The sequence below is a fragment of the Oreochromis niloticus genome, linkage group LG4 (assembly GCF_001858045.2).
Source record: "Oreochromis niloticus isolate F11D_XX linkage group LG4, O_niloticus_UMD_NMBU, whole genome shotgun sequence".
Classification (NCBI taxonomy): domain Eukaryota; kingdom Metazoa; phylum Chordata; class Actinopteri; order Cichliformes; family Cichlidae; genus Oreochromis; species Oreochromis niloticus.
The window spans coordinates 26,192,225-26,214,552 of record NC_031969.2 but is presented as its reverse complement, the minus strand read 5'-3'; the positions used below and the strand labels follow the sequence as shown (position 1 = coordinate 26,214,552).

Here is a 22,328-nt window from a genome sequence, read left to right as displayed (position 1 = left end):
CCTTGAAAATTGATAATAGTAGTTTGGAAAAGCTTGAGCAGCTCAAAACGCAGTTATATGCAAACTGAAACATCATCTAACTCAGGAGTGTCAAACATAAGACCTAGGGGCCAGAATCAGCCTGGCAAAGACTCCAATCTGGTCCATCGGATGACTTTGAAAAATGTTGAGGAGTGCATACATTTTAGACTCTCAACTGTATTTTCATTAGTTTTACAGCTTTTCCTACTGATAAAGATCTCTCCATGGCCATCCATACTACATCAAAGTAATTAAGTAATTAAGTATTAATAGTTCCTGTTTTTCACTGCTATAGAAAGATATAGCTCTTTTCAGTCAAAAATAAATAAATAAATATTTTGAAAGGAATTTTTTGGGGGGAACTAACAAAAGATTTCTGTTTTATAATTGCACCACAGTCTGGGCAATGAACTGCCAGAACTTTTTTTTTTTATTTGACATATTTATTTTTCACAATTTAATTCTAAAGAGTTGCACTAACAGATTTCTTTCATTTACTGCAACACCATTTTCTTTATCATGAGACATAATGTTGAAATTGCACTTCTTTGCGTATTAAACCTCTTTACACTGACAGTTTCATTGGTCTGGTCTATTTGAGATCAAATTGGATTGTATGAGGCCCACGATGTAAAATTTGTTTGACCCCCCTGATCTAAACAGTTAAAAGATTACTGGTTTATGTTTTATTCATTAACGACATTGGATATTATTAGTTTAGAAATTTCAGTAAGTTGTAGTAAGTTGGATTGAGTAAATTGGGATTGGGTGGGATGTGGTATGGCATGGGGAAAAAATCTAATCTAAGCTGTAAGAGTGAGTAGAATCTTTTTTTCGCTTCAATTCATCTTTATCTGCATGGATTTATGCAGCTGTCCCAGCAATTTGCTGGTCTTTATGTCACACTCTGTTATCAGACTTCAAAGACCATGCTGTGTTGCTTATCAAAGTGTTCAAGGTGTATAAGAGCTTATCGTGGTGGGACATCACTTCTGACAGCAATAATGTGTGTTTAGGGTAAGATTGGACTTTTGATTTTAACTAAACCCGTGGCTGATACAGTGCTGATGATGCTTGTTTGTTGTTTTGCAAAACTGATCAAATGTGTCTGAGAATCAAATTGCCATGAGGGAGCATAAGTTATTACTAGTTTGTCTTTGTGATATTTTTTTAAGACTGACCAAGAAAATATCTCACTTACAGTTTTGTAAATAAATATTGAACTATGTCAGTGTGACAGACTTGCATGTAAGGGTGGCAGAATAACTTTACTGTAAGAGCTGTTTGCTACAATAAGTATAATATTGGGTGTTGGGACCATTACTGGTATAAGATAAGTAGTAGCAGAAGTATCCCTATTACCTGAAGAAGAAGCCTCAGATGTAATGTACAGCCAGTTAGACTATTTCATTGATTTTTCTGCCCTTTTACTGAAGCAAAGAAAAATATGAAAAGGTCTGAGGTTTAGCAGTACTTAGTAACAGTGTAAGGTGTGGTTTATTTGGGGAAATGGAAAAGAAGCCTCTCAAAAGGCTTAAAAGCACATCAGGACCTCAACGCTCCCGTGTACCACCGCAATTGTGTGATTATTTAAAGACAAAACTATCCAAATGCAAAATGCCAGTGGCAGACAAATGCAAAACCAAATCTTTATTACAGAGGTTTAAGCCATAAACGGGAGGTCAAAACAAATTAAATAAAATGTAGACATGGAGTAGGAAAAAGGAAAAAGAACAATAGGAATAGATAAAATTGCAAAAACGAAGGAAAGAATTGCCAAAAGGAAGACTGAGGTAAAATTATTAGTTCTTGCTGAAATAATCAAGAACGAAATCATTTTGTGCGACAAATACATTTTTCTATTTGACTCTTGTGTATAGTTTGTCTTTATGAATCTCACCCTTGAAGCTGTGCCTGTAATTTACACAAGCTCTCATGGAGCTTGAATAAAGGGAAGCTACGCATCAGCTTCTTCAGTTTGCCATTTTTGTTTCTCAGATGTTTAAAATGGCCGTTTTAACACGCTGGGCAAAGAGTGATTTCAACTTGGAAGAACAAGACAGTGAGAGAAAAGCTAGAAGACAGAGCAGAGGGAGATTGATCGGGAGACATACCTTGGCTAATGGAAAAGCCTTCGGATGAGACTGTGATCTAGGTAAAATGTCAGACTGCTTTCAGCCGGGGAGCCTGACGTTTTCCCAATTAAGCAGAGGTGCAAAGGCAGCTTTTCCCTAATTGTTTAACATGTAGTCCAGTGGCCGAGTGGCACAACTTACACAGGTATTCAGGAGATCACCATGTGGTGATTGACATAGCCAGCCCCCTGTGATGTCTACTCCATGAACCTCATCAGCCTTCAGGTCAGCACCTGCGCAACAAAAGAAGGGCTTGTGGCTCAGCTTAGAATGAAGAGCTTCAGAGGGATAATGAAGCTGTTATCAATAGTGGTGGTTATCAGACATGAGTAGTTTTGAAGGACTTCATTTATCTTCATTATTACTCTAAATGTGTCATTCAGATATCTGCACCTCCCTCTCTGTTGACCATTCAGAATAATTCAAATAAAGAACGGGGGAACTGCTTTCCCTCTTCTTTTTACTGCCTTTTTTGAAGTCCTACAATATGTCCAGTTTTACTGAGCTACTGCCATAGGACCCTGCAGGGCTCTCAGAAGCGAAACATCCAGTTTCGGGCAGTCTTGTGTTTGCAGCAGTCCTGCGCTGGAGTGGCTGGTCAGTGCTGAGTTTCACTGTGTTTGGCCAGCTTAATGAAACCTTGATTTCCCAAACTCCCTTTCTGTATGTTTCTTCTCTCATCACTCTGCTCAGAGTCTCTGCGCCTCTGACAGTGCCAGGAGCTGCCATTTGGTTTTGTTTGTAGAGTGCTCATAGCCAACTGAATCAACAAGCTGACTGATTAAAATGAAAATGGGCCCTCACTCTTGGCCCTCTATTTCTGTCTTCTGTTTTCTCTCTGCTCAGCTGTGGGGGCCTTGCTATATACATTTTCCTCTCATGAATAACAGTGATAAACCTCAATATCTACCACTGCCACTTGAAATAAAAAGTTAATGAAACATAAGAATTGTTTGGACGTCAGACTGTGGAAGATGGTGTGTTTCTGGAGAGTTCCAGCACTTCAGGCAATATTTAACTACAGAAAATGCTGACTCAAACATGCAGAAATCTCCTCTTTACCGTTGATAATGCAATAATAGAACTAGTCAGCATTGTTGGGTTTTAGGTTATTCATTAAATGTCAAATATGAGAAGCTTGTTTATGAAGGAATCTATCCTGCTCTTTTTTTCTATTTAGGAATTTTGTAGTGATTACAGTGAACAAAGGTGTGTTAAAATTAAAGTTGATTTAACATAGCAGGGCATCTGAGATGTGGTTATCGCTGCCTCTGCAGAAAAATAACTTACTGGAACTTTATATATAATATGTCAGACTTGTACAGGTGCTCAGCTGCACTGAAAATAGGTAAAGTGGCCTTACCTATGTAAAAATGCTTATTTATGATGTTAGGAAAGCAGGGGTTTTTTTTTTCAATGATTGCACTTTTATGAATTGAAGCTTCACTTTTGGAAAAACATGACAGGGGCATATCACCAACTGCTGTGATGCTGCTTTTGAAGTGACAATTGGCTAAGTCTGTTGGAATAAGTAAAAAGACTGCGACTGGCCAAGCTAGAGCACTCGATGAGGGATGTCAGACTTTTAGACACACCAGAGAAGACACACAAACTGTGGTGAGCACAAGGGCTACAAAGCAAAAGGGAACATTTACATTTCATTGCAGATTAGATATATGTACTCCAGTGGTTTTAACTGACTGTCTTTAAATACTCAACTCTGAGAAGCACAGAGCAAGTTGTTAGGAGACTTGAAAAGACGTGATGAAAACCCAAAAGTCAAATCTATATTTTCTATTTTTGCACAGGCGTCTTTCTCTAACAGGGCTCTATAGGATTATAGCCACTCAGGATCCCTCATGTTCAGGCAATCAGAATGATCCTCTTCAATCCTTCAGGGTGCTGCCCTTATAAAAGGACAGCAGCCGCCCACATTTCTTCAGTGACAGCCGACGATACCATGGATAGCTTCATCAGACCACTCTGCAGAGTTCTATTGTGCCTGGCACAGTTGACTGCATGGGCTGCTGGCTGCTGTGCAGTGATGCTGAGCGCACCCCTACTGGTGTCACACAACTTTCTCAGTTACTGGCTCTGCCACAAAGTTTTGTTACACCGCAAAATTCACGAAATTCCACATTTTAAACTGTCTGCTGTGAATAAACATCATACCATCATATATGCTTTTGTCAAGAAAGACACATACAAGTCTATTTAACACACCTTTTTCATGGCTTCTGTACCACTATGATGTGTTAAAATTAGTTTACATTCTGCAGTGAACTATTGTTACATTAGGGAATCCTGTGTTTTATGTATATGTCAGATACAAATTCAAATGCAATCAGACTTTAAATATTCTGCATCAGAACTATAGCTTTTTCTTTTTAGCATGCATAGAGCTACAGATCTTTTAAAGGGACATTTTCTTTACTGCTTCTTTCTCCACATTTTTATATTTCTCAACTATCCTGAGATCCAATTTCTTACAAAGAAAATTTGCAGTAATTAGCATTAGGTCCTGCAGGACTTGCAAATATGATTTTGTCTGGAAAGCTACACTGTGACTATTGGTAGATCACTTTCTGATAAGATATAAGAAGTTTTAATCAACCTATCCTGCACTTTATATTACCTACTGTCCAGACAGATATAAAAGCAAACAAGTAGCTTGGAGAACTTCCTGAGTGTAAGAAAGGCTGTAAATTAGCCCTTTCCAGGACAGAACTTCTCTGTCGCCCAGTTGGATTGAGCACACACTGTGAGTTTCTGCACTCGTCATGATCACAGACCTTTGTGTGATACCACAGGGCACAATGGGTGACATCCTTAGTAATCAGCGCCTGCTGCCTGTGACAACAGAGCTATATCGGCAGATGACATGTCATGTGGTCACATACTGTGCGTTGATGTGTGCGTTTGATAGCAGGGAGAATAAAGGTGTGAGTCTAGACTCAAGAGAGAGGAGATCGCCGTAGGAGACTGTGAGGCAGTGGCTTACATGCAGAGCTGGTGGTTTGTGTGAATAGCTAATGACGAACAAAGTCATCCACGATTCTTATATGGGATAGGAAGTCCTGGGAATTAGCTAGCACCCTTCCAGATGCACCAAAGCGTGAATGTCTCCTGTTGGCAAACTGTTACAGCACCTCCCACAGTTTGCGCAGATTTCTGTGTGTATGTGTGTGACTGAACCTTTCTTATTTAGGCAAACCCTAATTATATTGCCTGTACCAAGAAAGGTTTGTCTTGGATTTTAAACAATTAAACTGCATATAGACCACGCATATTAATTATGATAATATTTCCTCTCTCTTCGATTTGAGAACTTCCATTCTTACAGCATTGTTTCCCATACTCTTCATCTATTTTCTATCCCGTGCACAGGGATTCAGTTAAATCCTTCATTATCATTTTCTGCTTACCTCCGGGTTGTCAGATGCAAATTGATCCTCTCTTTTCTACACTTTTTAATCAACATCAGCCTAAGGGAAAACAATGCCTCCCACAAGGTAAACGTGTTTGTTTTCAATATGTAGAAATCAATCTGTGTTGCATTGCTGCAGTGTCCATTTGTGGTGGAGAAGCTGCACTATCTGATAGCTTCAGAAGGCTTTGACCCTTTGTTACTGTATATCCCTGAGTGGAATGAAGTAGTTAGCTTTGTTTGAGTGCTGAAGGAGTGCACACACATATTTAGACAAAAATCCACTCACTCGCGTTTAAGAGAGCATCTCATTGATGGGTGGAAAATTAATTTTTCTTATATGTCTGTAGTAGTTTTCAAGCGTGATTTTGTTTAAAGGGTTGTCTTTTTTCTTTTTTTGCTGCATATATTTGTCATTTATTTAAAATTTTTGTTTTTACAAGGTTGTACACCAGATAAATATCCTGTAAGGTTTGCAATGTAATAGAAGAGCTGAACTTAAGGGTTTAATTATGTGAGCAGAATGATCTTGAAAACCAATATATATACTTTTTAAATACACAAGAGGGAATACTCATTTTGTTAATTTTCTCAATTCAAATTATCACATCATCCCCTTTATTGCAGGATAAGTGTTATATACAGATTCCTTTTTTTGTTTAACCATTTTTATTTCAAATGTAAACACAGAAAATTAAAAACAATAAGTGTTTTGACACAAGCATAAAAGCTATTCTATCAATGAAGGCAAAATGTTTTAATTAGCACAGGCTTAATGAATAAATGATAGCATTCATGAAGCGTGTATCCTCACACACGCTGGAGAGAGAAAAGTGTTGCAGACAAAGTTGGGCACAGATTATCTGCTTGTACAATGAGCTTACATCCTCAGAACACTCTGCAGCCATCCTGAACAGGTGTTGTTGCGGATTTCTACAAAGACAGCTTAATGATGCGGTGAAAGCTTATCCATGCTATCACCTACCTTTTTTCCTCCCCACCCTAGTGAAGTTCACCTGCAGTTCTTTTTGGAAAATGAGCATCCTGTCTGTACTGGATCTCTCCAGCACGAGTTTGCCCCAAGCAAACAACAGGGTTTCGCTTGTTCGTACCCTCTTGAAGAACACATAGATACTTTTTCAAACATAATTTCTCTGTGTCTCTCAAAACTGTTACAAGAGTCTGTGTTGGGAACAAAAATGCCATGTATTCATCCAGTTTCTTCTGCTTAGAATCTCTAATTAACCTAACATATATGTCTTTGGACTGTAAAGGACATTAAGTTACAATTTCACAGCCACTAGAGGGCTTTGCCACTTCACCTTATACATATGTCATTTAGTGGCTCTTAGCGAAACAGCTAATGTCATTCTCACTTGCTAATATTTTCACTTATATTCCTCTTTTTGTGTCTTTTAACAGTAATACATTATTGTTCATGTAACTGTTGCTATATTAAAAGAGGATGGTAAGTATTTCTAAACAATGGTACAGTATCAGTGCGATTTAAAGTCCAAATCTGAAGGAAACTGTGAACCCTATCTCATCCTCTCCCGTGTTTTATGTTCAGCTTTGGTTTTTTAAGGTCTTTACAGTCCTGCTGTTGTTACGATTAGTCTAATATTTTAGTGCTGTGTTAGCACTGCAGTATATGGAGCTTGTATGATTGAACAGCAGTGCTGCTAATTCAAGTGCATAATTCTCCCACGTCTGGCCACGAAAATGTATAGCGTCTCCGAGCATGAACAGTCATTCTTATTATGAGATGCGGTCTCAGTTGTTTGACCATTATTGTGATGCGCACGGTTAAGAGATACAGCTGTCAAGAGGCCAAATGGAGAAGCTAAGTTCAATACTAGGTCAGCCTTGAAACAATTCATGGTAAAGTGACAGCGCTGTCATCAGTAGCTGCGTTTCAGTGACACATTGCGGAGAATCATTAGGGAGTCATGGTGAATGTCATATTAGAAATCCTTGTCCGCAAAATTCATTAGTGCTTATTGTTGTTGTTGTCGATGTTTTACCCTCCTCGTGGATCCATAGTGTCTCCCTGAAGACAATAAAATGCCTTGTTCGGACCTGCTAACCTGCGATTAAAAAAGAAACTGGTCAAAAATAACATTTAGTCAACAATAAGTTCCTTTTCTTTTTGAATCATAGACTGTAGGTCCCAGCAACTCTTCCACATATTGTAGAGTGTTAATGAATACCCTTCTGTCCCTTGCATTTTCAGCTCAAATTATAGGAAAGCAGGCCAACTCTCTTTTCAGTGAAGCTGTACTTAGTTTGTGGTTGTTGAATAGAAAAGCAAATTTATATTTTTTTTTCAGCAGTTAGAGAGCACTGGTAATCAGTTTAATTTCTGTTACACATTCTAATCCTGATCACGTCTCAAATTTGAGACACAGTGGGTACTGTTTTTGCAGAATAGTGTCACCGAGCCTGTCACCTCACACACGCAATGACTTATATTTAGACGTTTCTGTTTTACTCCCAACATATGTTGCCACTAACGGAGACAATGAAACAAGGGGTTTGAAGATAACCAGAAAGCAATCAACGTTTGGCAGCAGTTGTCAGCCACTGAATGATTTATGTCCGATCGCAGTTCTGGTTTACCTCTCTTCCTGCCAGTCAGCGGCCGGTGTGTTGTTGTGAAGCAGAGGTGCTGCTCGCAGTTTGATTGGAGTGGCGTGGAGCTGCAGCACATGAAAAAAGAGCCAGTGTCACCTTGTCACTCCTGGGCACGCCGCCAAACTGCCGGTGGGGGGGTTGGAGCGGGCATGTTGCCGAGGAGGGATGTGTGTTGAGCACGTTGGTGATGAATCATTGTGCTGCTCGACTCTCTCCTCTACCCCTTCTCTCCCCCAGCCTGTCCCATACCCCACCCTCCACCTCTCCCCATCACTAACACTGTAATTATCCGCCTACAGAGGGTGGGACATCTGCAATAACACTAGAGTTTGATCATTTGTGTGTGTGTTGAAGACCATAGTGACTCACTGCAAAAAGGAGCATGCTGAAGAGGGTAATTTAGGATTGAATCGGTCGTTTTCATAAGTCATTCAGTGAGTTTCGGTCTCTGTATGTCAGAAAGTTGGCAGCAGGTGGACTACATGTTGTCAAGTCAGTTGGTCGGAGGACCTATGTGGTTCATTTCAAGCTTGCTATGACCCAGAGCCTTGCACGTTAGAGGCACACTCCTGCCCAGGACTGCACCTAGTCAAGATCCTGCAGCTGATCCATCTGGGGGTTTATGTGTGGCACATCTGATTAGAGACCGAGGGTCGAATGTGAAGTCACTCAAGATCAAGGCTTGTGCTGAAATAGATGCTCCCATGGTAGCAGGTCTGTCACAACAGCTGAAGCTCTGTGGTGGAGAAGAAAGGTGGATGGAGGTGACGCTGGGGGACTCTGGGTTGGTAACACACATGCTCAGTCGCAGCAAATGCTTCTGGTGATCGGAAGTGATTTTCTCATATTTGATCATCCCACAGCTGTGTAAAATCAAAGTCGGTGGCTCACTGATGAAAAAACAAATACATTTATTAATATAACAGCACAAGAATTTGACTAACTGAAGAGAATATCAAATAAAATACGCAGCGGATTGTGTATTTATTGTATTCCCCAATACAATAAATACAGACTTCCCCAACACATCCACTCTGACACTGCTGTTGATCATCTATGTGCAATATCTCAGTCTTTCCATGTTCTGTGCAATATTTTTGGCTCATGTGCAATTATTTTGGTCCCAGTCTGTTTCAATGTTTCCTACACATACACCATGTATATAGTTCCACTCACATATGTATACATATACACTGCTTTTTATTCTATTCTATTTATTTATTTATTTATTTTTATTTTTTCAGCCTTATTGTATATTGGTTTCTCTTCTTCTTATTTTAGCACCTTTGTGGTCCAGTTACCCAATTTCGCTGTGCAAGAAACTGCACAATGACAATAAAAAAAAAAGCTCTAAGCTCTATTTATTGTATTTATTTATAGCTCGATATGTGGAATTATAAGTTAAGATATCAACTTCTTGAAGGTTTTGATTAACCTAAACCAAATTTCGATGAATTCATAGTGTAGCACATCATATTCTTATATATTAGCTACCACTACGCGTCCACATAATGAGAGGGCAAACTTGTTATTAATTTTAATAACAAGTGATTCGCTCATTATATTATATATATAACCAATAATTATAACATTTTTAGAGGGTCTCTCTTTTTCACCTTTATATTAACTTTATATTACAAAAGGTTATTTAAAAATAACTGATGATTGTTCCAGCTCTGGTTATGTTCAGTGCATGTGTTGTGCAATCTGTACTCAAGTCATACTTTAAAACACAATCGCAACACAAACCCCCCATTGCCTTGCATGCTGTTGAGCTTGAGGTTCCATCGTTATGATATAGCGCTTCACTATAACTCCTCCTGTTGGCTTTATTTCTGTGTGTCAAGACAAAAACTGCCTAAACTTTCTGCAACTTTTTTTTTTCTTTTTTATTTCAGGCTAAAACTTCCATGGTTCCTACCTCTCCCGGCTGTGGCCCCGCAAGGTCACTGAACTGCACACTAATTATCACCTGAGGGTGCGTGGTCTTCTCAGGGGTCTGGGAACCCCACCCCCACCCCAACCCACTCACCCAGTTTGAGCATTTAAGGACTTGGAACAAGTGTTGCATGGGTACACATCTGTGCCTGTTGCATATATGTTTTTTATGCATAAGAATGTAATGTTCACCATTATCTATGCTGCGTGTTGTTTGTGCGCGCGCGTGTGAGAGAGAGACAATAGATGATCCCTCTCGGATTGTCATGGTAGTGAAGTCTGGTTAAGCACCTCTTAAGACAGCTGTGCTATCTGTCTTGTCTCGGTGGATTTCCTCCCAATTTCTGTGAAATGAGACAATATAAGAGACCAGCCAACATCTCATTTGAAGACTAATTAGGTTATTCAGAAGGCGGGCGAGGGCGTGCGTTGCATTAATGGTTTAATATGTGCTCTTTGAGATGATGAATATTGAGTCACATTTATATTGCATGGGTGAGTGAAAATACATAATGTTATCTGTTATTTAGATCCTTGTAGAAGCAATCTGCATATCTCAGCTTTTAAATTCTCACAAGATAATTAGAGAGATAGACTGTATGTAACACTGCAGCATGTTTGCTGGCACACAGTTGATTTCTCAAAGTTGGGGGAAAAAAAGACAACTGTGAAATGTGTTTGGACAGCAGAGGCATTAACATCTGTGAAGTCAGGAGTGTGAAAATGTCTGAAAAAAAATCTGAGATTTTATCTCTGACTCTTCTTTTTTACCTCCTCTTATATAGACATGACAAGGTTAAGAAAAATGTATAAATTTAGTGGAGCTGTAATGTGATATCTTTTTCCAATTAACACATGAGATCTTAACCGAGCAGCCATCTGAGCGAAGATGACATTTTATGCAGTCCCCACACAGCTTGCCCCACTGGTTCGCTCAGCCCAAGAAGCAGGACTTGAGGGGGTTTAACTCATGTCAACATATAGAAAAGGGGAAAGAGACTATGATATGAAGCAGGGAGAGAGAGATGGAGAGAGAGTGAGACACAATTCCCTTAAGAAGAGAAGAAAGAGCTTTCACATGACCTCCATGTACATCCACTGGTGCTACCGGGAGCACAAACACTGGGATCCAGAGGATATGGAAATTTCCCCTTGTCATCCACTATCGCTTATGGCAGCTCATGGATTTGATATTTCTAGTCAACTGAGATCGTCTTTCATCCATGAACACCCCTTGGAGAAGAAAAGCCTCAAATAGAGATTAAAAAAGGGAAAAGTATGGGAATTAGGAAGGATGAGGGAGAGCTGGACACTTATAACCTCACCTTATAACCTTCTCTGTTAAACCATCAGTCTTTCTGACCCTTGTAATTAACACACAAAGCACAGGGATGGAAATTGGTCCCTGTGAGACTCTGGTCTCAGCCTACAAATAAGATATTGCCGCATAGGCAGTATTTTACAGAAAGCAGAGAATAGATTTGTCTCCTGGCAGACACAGCAAATATTTCATCCAGGGTATGCCTGCGGCTTAAAGCCTTGTCGGTATTAGTGCGCCTAAAAGTTGTCGGGAGCTTACAGTCCGCATGGGAATGCTTTTACAATATCAGTTACTTCAAACACACACAGGCATTCAGAGGGATTTACACACACATTCGTGTCAAGTGGAGGAGAAAAAAAAAGCGAAAACAACTGGAAATGACATAACAACTTCCTCTTGTTTTTCTAATTGGCTTAATCTTTAATTCTGTACTGTTACGGTGCAAAATGACGGTGATTTTGCTCCACGCAGCACTCCCATCTTCCTCTGTACCCCCCACTAGCAGCCCCAGGGAGTGGAGGCCAGCCGGATATAGTAATTGAATCACTAACGGCAGATCACTTTTTGGCTGACTCCAGCTTGTGGGGTAGACAAGAATGCTTTGACAGTGCTGGCTGGCAGGCTGAACAAATAGTGGACTATATGGATGCGTGCTGAAGAAAGCCTGAGCTCAAGAATGAGAATGATTGGGCTGCACATGTTAGCTACAGGGCTGATGGTATAAGAGCAAAGGATAAGGCTGTGCCAGTGTAATCTCACAAGGGGCCACTTTAACACCATTTCTGAGTTCTTCTTATCATGTAGCTTAATGACTTTAATGACTTGTAGAAAAATTCTGAAAACTGTTAGAAGGCTTTGAAAATCAAAGAAAGGCTTTATGAAGTCAGGGATTTTTTTTTCAAGCGCAGCAAAAGCCTGTACAATCCGGTCTGTGTAGAGTCCGCCACATTTCAACTCTTTGTCTTTGTTCCTGTGAAGAGGACAGGAAGTGTTGCAATGTGGAGGAACTAGTTTACTTATTCATCAGGTTTTCAAGTTCTAGCGGACACAAGGTTTCTCGGGGATGATAAATGGCATTGGAAGGCCCAGGTGGATGGAGAGGGGGAGGAGGTAAATAATGGAACAGCCTGACAAACAAAGGGGGCTCCATGATGCATTGTCTGAATGTGAAGCGAAGCTACAGGTGTGTGTGTGTGTGTGTGTGTGTGTGTGTGTGTGTGTGTGTGTAGAGGTGTGAATGTGTGAGCAGAACTGATGGTTGTGGAAACTTTATTGTCTCTTTCTGTCTCTCCCTGATCCCTGTAGGTGTGTTTAGGCATTTTTTGAAGTGAGCCTTGCAGCGCCACCTCTGTGAAGTGACTGCGTGGATGACGACGGTGCATTTGGGCAGGGATAGAAAATAGAATAAATAAATATATAAAAGAGAGAACATCCCCCCCAGAGTGGAAATGTAACTCTAATGCAGCAGGAGGAGGTGGACAGGAAAGCTATTAAGGCTAAGCGAGGGCCTGGGGTCCACTCAAGTTTTACATTCCTACTCTGGGCTGCACCGTGTGTTTCACTGACACAGTCTCTCTGTCTCACACACATACACACAGACACACTTAGACACACATCCTCTCAACCTGCTCTTCCAGCTCTGTTCCATCTGAACTCTTTCTCAGCGCTGAGCTGAGCAGACTCAAGGAAACGGTTCATTTAAATGTACATAATTTGCTCTCCGAGGCTTACTCTTGGTCTTACTGTTCCCCTGTGGCGCCATAGAGAAACAGCCCAGGAGAGAGACACAGAGAGAACAGATTTTATCCTGGAAGAATCCAGTGGCCTGGACAGAAGCACAGACTGGTAAAAGCCAGGCAGTGTGAGAGCTTCAGGTACACTGGACATTTATCCCCTTGAGGCTTTGATGCCAACACGTGTTTTCATCTTGTCTCGCCACCAGATTCCGTGTGCCGGAGAAGCCCAAACACTCCACTGCACAGTTAGTTATTTACTCAGTAAGGTGCTCAAAAGCATAGATTTTCATACATGTCACTATATGTTGAGAAGATTATGAACAATAAAAAGAATCCTGACAGCGGACTAGCAGGCTTAGTTGCAGTACTCTCATTCTGAAGCAACAGGCCAATGAATAATAAAGGTAACGGTCCAAAACCAGATGAAAAGAGGAAGGCAGAAAAGAGACAGATTGAAAGAAAGGGAAAAGCGATTTGGCCTTTGTCAAAGTCAACACTTGACCTTTTGCGGATCAGAAGGTGATTGTTTTGACTGTGTTGCACAAGCTGGTGTGTTGTCAGAGTGTGTAAGATGCACACCATGGCAGACTTACTGTGAGGCGTCACAATATCACTCATCAGGCTGTTTGCTTATTTCGGTGTGTGAGAAATTTCTTAACCTCTGGATTTAAACTGGCTCAGTCTTTACACTAAGCGTTGAAGCTCCGAGCACATGTCTGTTCTCCGTGAATAAAGTAAACAAAGCAAGCAAATCCACATAATTGATTCCATTTGGTCTGAGTCAATTCATATCAAATAATGGGTAAACAACAAGAGGGATAAAAGGGATAAAAGACATGCTTTTTTTTGCAGAGGGACTTCCAGTCACTACAGTGGAAATGAAATAAAATTAAAGATTTAAGATCACAACAAAAAGAGTTTTTGCAAAACAAAAGCCTAATTAGTTAGTAATTCAACATCACAGGTGTATTTCTTTGACTCAGTTTTGACCTGAAAAAATAAATGTATTCAAGAGTTTAAGAGCTGATGGGCGGGTATACTCTTGACTTGGTTGTAATATACAGCTGAAATAAAACTGCTGGCAGAAATTCACAATACACTGGTTCCCTTCTGTACTTATCATTAGTGCAGAAGATGCATTATCATCCATTCTAATTAATAATAAAAAAGAAAGCAGTCCAGATTATGAAGAAGACTTCATCCCTTACATAATCAGTGAGTTTAACTGATGATGAGGTAACTTTTGATTGCTACTGCTAAATTGCTCTATATTTGTTTTTTGCAAGCCTTTCAAATGTTTAGATTAAAGGGAAGAAAATGATCGTTTACATGTGTTCGTTCAAAGATGTTCTTTAAAACAGCAGCAGGCAAATAACTGCTCCATTACTTCTTAAGTTCCTCAATCTTGGATTTCAGACTGTTTGCATTTGTCATTGCACATATTTGTTAAAATCATAGCAGCCTCTTTTAAAGCTCTTTAAAATCCACACTTGCTCAGAACTTACCTGTGATTAATTACAGAGCAAATATACTGGATCTGAGGTTTAATTATGACTTAACTTCATTTAAGCATTATTTTTATGTGTAAAGCAAAGTCTTTTATTCGAGAGAAGATGAATGCACAATATACTGCTGTAAAGGATGCCAACTATTATAAATTTCATTTCCTCTTAGGACCACAAATGGTGGCTGTTTGCCCGCTAAAAATAATAAAAATAATAATAATGATGACATAATTTATTCAGTCAAGTCAAATAATCACTAAGGACAAGTTCTGTGCAAATTCATTTGATCGCTGTATTAGTGCTCATGTGTATTGTTTCAGTAAATTAAACTAAATAAATAAAAGCAGTCATGAATTCCATTTCCAGACTTCTTTATTTTGTATGGCACCATGCACTGGTAGATCTGGTCTTTTATCAGTGTGTCAGTTTACAAAAGACCATAACACCCACGCTCCCACTGGGCTAAATCTGCTGCTCAAACACACAAATGAAAATATTTAAGAAGCATTTCTCAAGAATCCATATGGTGTAGATGTGTAAATGTGTCTCATAGATCACGGGCCTCAGTTGTTATTAAAGCCACAATAAGCAAAGCATTCACATTGAGTATTGTTAGTTCTTGCTCCTTAATTGGTTGCATTCACAACCGATTACTGGATTACATTTCAAACTGAACAACACCTAACCTTAGCCTGTAAATTCTTTTGTAGAAGCAGGTTGCTTACAATGCTCATCAGTAATTTAAAAAGCAACTCAAAAAGGCATCAGCGTATGGTGCTGTGAAAAAAATATGTGCCCCTTCCTGATTTTTTATTTTTTGGAATATTAGTTACACTTAAAAACAAACATAACCCAAATAAATACAAAATTGATTTTTTAAATGATGTCACATTTATTAAGGGACAAAAGCTATCAAAATCTATCTGGCCCTATAAGAAAGCGAACTGTGAATTAACTATATTTACAAACTTTTGAAAACTGAGTTCGATTTCACTGGCCACACACAGGCCTCATTTCTGTCAGGAATGTTGAATCAAATAAATCACTTAAATAGAATCTGTCTGGAAAAGTGATGTAGGTTAAAAGATCTCAAAAACACCATGTTTTGTAGCATCTAAAGAACTAGATGAGAAACAGCCAGCTTTCAGTCTGCAAAGGGATACAGCTCCATTTTTAAGGCTTTGAGACTCCAGCAAACCACAGCGAGAGTCATTATCCACAAACGTGGAAAAGTTGAAACAGTGGTGCACCATTCCAGGAGGTCGCAAAATAAACCAGGAAAACATCCAAAGAACTACAAGCCTCACTTGTCTCAGCTAAGGTCAGTGTTCCTGATTCAACAATATGAAACAGACTAAAAGTGTTCCAAAGGTAAAACCATTTCTGATCAAAGACTTGTCTTAAATTTTCCAAAGAACATCTTGATGATCCCCTCTGGAATTACTTTTGGAAAACTATTCTGAGGACTGACAAGAGCACAGTTGAACCATTTAGTAAGTTTGAGTCCCATTACATGTGGTGTAAAACTAACAAAGCATTTCATAAAAGAACATCATACCAACAGTTTAGCATGGCGGTGGTAGAGTGATGGTCTGCCGCTGCTTTGCTGCTTCAGGACCTGGAAAACTTTGCAGAAAGTACTGTGAGAGAATGTCTGGCAGTTTATGCGCCCTGAAGCATAAGCTTACTTGGCTTATGCAGCTGGACAATGATCTGAAAAGGCAAATCCATCTCTGAATGGCTAAAATAAACCAAAGAAACAAAAATATAAATAAATATATGGTTTGGGAGTGATGTTGTCAAAGTCCAGACTCAAATCAGGTTGAGATGCTTTAACATGACCTTAAACAGGCTTTCAAAACCCTCCAGTGTTGTTGAATTAAAACTCTGAAACAAACTTTATCGACAGTGATGTCAAAGATCCATTGTCGGTTATCACAAACACTTGATTGCAATTCTCACTGCCAAGGGTGGCACAGCAAGTTATTAGGGTTCAGGGGCAATTACTTCTTCACACAGGGCCAGTCAGGTTTGGATGACTTTTTTTCACTTTAATAGATGAAATCTTCATACAAAAACTACCTTTTATGTTATCTTTGACAAATATTAAATTTTGTCTGATGATCTGAAACATTTAAGTGTGACAAATAAAAACAAAGAAATGAGGAAGGAGGAAAATAATAATAGTTTGTCACAGCACTTTATTATAAACTCTATTTATGTGGAGTGTTACTTTCTCCAGTCTGGTCAATGACCTTTTTTAAATGACTACATACACTCTTTACTTTGAACCAATATCTGATACATGTACATTGCTGGAGCTGACGATACAATAAGGCCTTGTTAGATATTTTGCAAAGGAAACTATGATAATATGTTCATTAAAATACAACTTCTTTTAGCTTTCAGTCGAATTCAAATATCTGTGTCACTTTTATTTGCAAGCAATACTGTGTATTTTAAGAAAGCACACATTTTTCTGTTCTGTTCTCCTCTTCAAACCTCACCTTAATATGTTAATATGTTGTTAATATTTTAAGCTGCTGTAAACTTAGCATAAACTTCTAACCGCTGGCATCCACTAGGTTTTAGTCAAGTATAGTAATTTATCACATTTCCATAATAATTAGTCAACAGTGAGCTCCATAGCCGCCTCCAGGAACACAGTCAGCAGCTGCTTCACACAACCGGAGTGCACCAGGAAAACAATGGCTGGCAATTGTCACTTCAAAGTAATACTATTTATCAAGTGAACAAAAGCACAGACTATTGGTTGTATACGTAGATACTTTAGAAAATATTATAATTTGCAATTTGTTTTTATTTACAGCAGATATATTTTTATTTAATGCACAAAGAGAAAACAGTTTTCACTCAAAGGATGGTGTGTTCTAAAATCATGTGCATGTATGCACTTATTAGGAACAAGTTATATGAAACAAGCATTTAATGACAAAAACTGACTGCAACTAAAAGACGTCATCAAATGAAGTGCAGAGTTGTGCTTGCTTTTTTTGTTTCATGGAGAATTTAGACCTTTGTATTTTGGCAGAAAATAAATGCCTCTGTTATTTCAACTGACACAGTGCCAGTGCTGGTGCCCAGTCAAGAACCAGTTACGCCTATTTCCACCAAAAAAAGATTGGTGCCAGTGCTAAATAGCTGGCAGCAGAACAGCACCACAAAATTGCTAGGTCCAAAGTTGGAAGCACTGGTGTTAGCAGAATTTCACCACAATGAATTCATCAATGATTGGCAGATGCAGCTATCAAATTCATGATTTACTTTCCATGGAAATGATCCCAACCTGTTATGGGCTGGTTTGATGGCTCTTTCCAAGGTACCATGTTGGTGGAAAAGAGACACAGGTGTCAGAGTTTATGTGTAATTAGCTAAATGTTATCTTGCTTCATTACAGGCCCGTGTTGGAGTTGATGATTTCTTAAAATACTAGATTTTTGAAGATGAAGTTCATTCATAATCACGGAATTTATCACAATATTTAATATTACTCCTTGTAAAACTTCAATATGTTCATACTCAGTCTTAGTTTTGAAAGTTTGGATTAACATTATATTGGATTGCACTGTATTGAAATTAATTGAAGCTTAAAGAATAAAATGAATGCCTATCTGTTTGTGCACCATTCTGCATTTATTCAGCATTTATTATTAATCTCTGGCTCTCTTCCACTGAGTTTCTTTTGTTCTGTTTCCTTCCCATAACCCCTAACTTGTTGCGGTAGATGGTTGCACTTTCCTGAGCCTGGTTCTGCCATAGGTTTCTAATTTGTTCTAATCTGTTGAAAGGGAGTTTTTCCTTCCCGCTGTCACCAAGTGCTTGCTCAAAGGGGGTTTGTCTAATTGTTGGGGTTTTCTTTTTTATTATTGTTGGGACTTTACCTTACAATATAAACTACCCCGAAACAACTGTTGTGGTTTTGTGCTATTTAAATAAAATTCAATTATATTGAAATTCAATTAATTATATTAACTGGGGGGAGTTAAAAAAAATCCTTGCTTCTACTTACTGCAAAGGTTCTGCAATGCACATTGTACAACTGGCACTACTGGAAAACAAGTTTTAACTTTTCATTTTGTTTGCAGTCTCTCCAGAGGCAGCCTCGTTTCACTTTGGACGATCCAATCTGCAGTTCAAGGTTCTACCTAAAAACTGATAAACATGAGCTGTTTTCTTAAACACCTTCTACCTAGGTACTCCCTTCAGTTCTTAGCCAGCACTCTCTCTAAAAAAGCAAGCAAACAAAAAATACAACAACTGTATTTTGATTTCGTTGAAACTTTGGCATCTGAATGATCACTGTCACTGGTAGAGTGTAATTAGGATATGTAGGATGGTTATTTTCTTTGTTTTATATTTATACAGAGAGATTCAGATTTTCCTCCATATTTTTATCACACTTGTATACAGTCGTCCTACAAACTGCAGCCTCAATTAGCAGAAGCAAATAATCTGGCCTTTGGCAGACGCACTCTACTTCTTGCCAAACTTTGCCGGCTGTCATGGCAACAGGTGACACTCTGACATTTTCAGTCGGATGCGTTTATCACCTCACACCCTCCCTGCTATAAACACCTCTGACATTTTGGAAGGGGTGGAGCTGGCACTGGGTACAGCAGCTCCACTGCCTCAGGAGCCTCAGTTGCTGTCTTTATGTGTCCGTTTGCAGAATACAGAATACTACATGCAGGCATGCTCATGTGTATGCATGTATGTAGATTAATGCCATGATGTCTTTATTTCATTCAAGACCCGATGTCTCACTGAAGAATTTCGGTGCATTTCATGCCCACGGTGGAATAAATAAAAAAAGAAAGAAATCTAAACAAGCTGTGGTGCCATGTAAGTTATCCATTATGAAAACATTATGAATAACACAGCCTTGTTTCAATGATTCATCTCATCCCATATTGCGTACATGTGTGGAAAAGTATTTTTCTATTAATGTGTGGAAGTGCTCAAAAATGAGTCTACAGACCTTGTGCTTAGGCCTCTAGCCCAATAATTGAAAATTGAATAGAACAGTGAAGTCGTGGGCTTGTGGCTCATGGCCTAATTTGGCAGATGGCTCACTGAATCTCTCGGTGGAACCAATCCCTCAAGTGTGTGTGTGCGTGGTGTGTATTTCTGCTTGTGTAACTCCTTAGAGATAACAACTACTCAAAGTGTCCTCTTAACGATTCAAGTTTACATCAGGATCAGCAGTTGGAAGCCATTTAATAGTTTGGGGTATTGGCGTTGTTTTGGCTTTATTCTCTCTCGAACCTCTGTTGCCCCTCTGCCCTCCCCTGCGGTCTCCTTCACCTTGCAGGGGCTCATTACCTCCTCTGTTTGTTTGAAACCTAATCTAATTCCCAGCCAATCAGCAGTTTAATGTATTCAGTTTACCAGATGTCATTCTGAACATTTGTTGTTGTACTTGTCTTTACTGTCCAGGAATATGTCTGCGAGAATAATGTTAATATTATTCATAGGAATGACAGTCAAAGCTAATGCTATAATGTGCCGGTGCCTCAGTGTACAGTAACCGTGATGGTAACGATTATTGTTAGGGGGACGAGGGTGCTATCTGAACATATGGCGCTGGGAAAGGATGATTAAATTGTTGCTCCGAACCTCCAATCCTCCTAAAACTGGCACATCTCCAGAGGTCCTTTCATGTTTCTAAATAACACTAAAAACAATTCGTTGCTCTTCCAAAGGCAGGTGTTAAATGCACACATGTGGCTCTATATGTGCATACAGCACGTACTAATTTCTCTTGCACTCCACGTGAAATGCGTTTTTCACTCAACGCATTAATTATATTCTACTCGTGTAATGTAATCCTGTGCGAGTCTATCGGTGGGCTCTTTGTGGCCTCCCAAGAATTTCTCATCCTTTCATCTGTGTCTTTATTTAGTCAAACTTTTGCCGTCAGGAGCAGGTTGTGTGTGAGCGTTTCCCAGCGCGCCTCCCCGCAAATCCTCCACACTGACACGTGTCTGTATGTGTTAATCACAGATGTCTATTTCACCCCCACTCTGGCCTCCTCCAGACCTCCCATGGCTCTTCCCCTGTCTCCCTGCCCGGTGCAAGTGCAGCACAGGTGACACAAGGCAGCATGACTAGCGTGCCACACATCCATCAGTCTGCAAGAAGCAGCAGGAGAGAGCAAACTGAGCTAAATTGGGAAGTTATTACTCACTACAAGCAGCCTGCTCAAAGTTATCCAAGAATCTGGTGGCTTTTATATTTTATTAAAGGTTTGGCAAAATTACCATTTTCTGGTTTCACTGTCTCCCCCAGACGTGTTGTTAAGGTTTCATGTATTATTCACAATATCTTAATTTTCCAGCTAATGCTTCTCTCACTTGTCAATATTTGTCTTATCTGCATGCTACTGTCTGAAATACAACATGTAATGGCCTATCCTGTTTGAGTGGGAGTAATGTGGAGGGTAATATCTCCTCTTTGACATATGCCCTGTGCAATTCTGAGCTTATCCACCTCGCCGCGGTTTCCTGCCGTAGGCCCTGTAGCTCCGTCTGATGTCCGCTCACGCAAACACGACTGCGCTCCGCGCACATAAGCATCCATACACGCACAAACACACTCACTGCAATTAGAGTCATATGGTGTGAGCTTACTGCCTCCCACGATACTACCCAATAAGGTCATTTTGTAGATGAAGAAAACAAATACTTCCATTTCTGCAAGAAGCCCATTTCGAATGTGCTCTCCAGCCTTTCTTTTCCTTGAACCAAACAGTAGATTATATGGTTGTATTTACAGTATCCTGGTGTCTTTCCTCCTCCATAGTTATTGTTTCTTCACAATCCTAGTCTTCTGATTCCCATTTGTACAAGAAATAAATGCGAAGCAGCTTAGCACGGATATTGTTTTACCTAATGAAATAGAACAACAGCGTCATCCAAATGGTTGAACAATAAGTCAAGGCAGCACTAAAAAGTAACACAGCATTTTATTTTTGCGTGTCTGTAGTCCTCACCCAGCACAAACTTTCACTCATTTGGCTGCTGTTTCTGTACAAAGATGTTTGTTTGTCTTGGCTACATAATTGAATAGCATTAATGTAGCAAGAGCTGCCTCATAGCCAAGAAATTGTTTGATCTTTGTTTAAAGTGTGTCAGCTCTTTAGCCCTATTAGTAGTTTGTTCTTCTTTGGGGTGTGTGCAAAGCGCTAGGGAGGCTGCACTTTAAAAGGTCACTAATGCACTCAGCCTGCTGAAGGGGAAAAAAGGCATGTTGGATGTTTGTTTGTGCTTTTTTATCTCTCTTTACAGTGAGTTCTCTGGAGATGTGGCACTACAACATGTGAGAATACCACAGTAGTTTTACAGTGAGGGAGCAGGAGGAAAAGAAAGCGAGAAATATTTACCGCATTGCATCCTGTCGCTCCTGCCTGCAGCTTCTAATGTCATGGTCCCTGAGTCTTGGACCCAAGGCTTTTTGCAAGTTTCACAAGTTCATGGTTCCTTTTTATTTTGAGTTTGATTCATATTCGAGTTTGTTCCTTGTTATTCTTGAAATTTTGGGTTGTTTATTCTTTTTCTGGTATTTTGTGTCCTCTGTACTCTGTTTTTGTAC

At 39.5% G+C, this 22,328-nt stretch overlaps 1 long non-coding RNA gene across 3 annotated transcripts in view; it reads left to right on the top strand.

Annotated features, from left to right (window-relative positions):
* Positions 1 to 15,076, top strand: part of LOC102082290 (uncharacterized) — a 40,378-nt gene extending 25,302 nt beyond the window's left edge. For all 3 annotated transcript variants that reach the window (XR_003219768.1, XR_269158.4, XR_269157.4), the window contains one exon: positions 10,116 to 15,076. This is a non-coding gene — a long non-coding RNA (uncharacterized LOC102082290). The remainder of the gene's footprint in view (positions 1 to 10,115) is intronic.
* Positions 15,077 to 22,328: the final 7,252 nt, after the last annotated feature.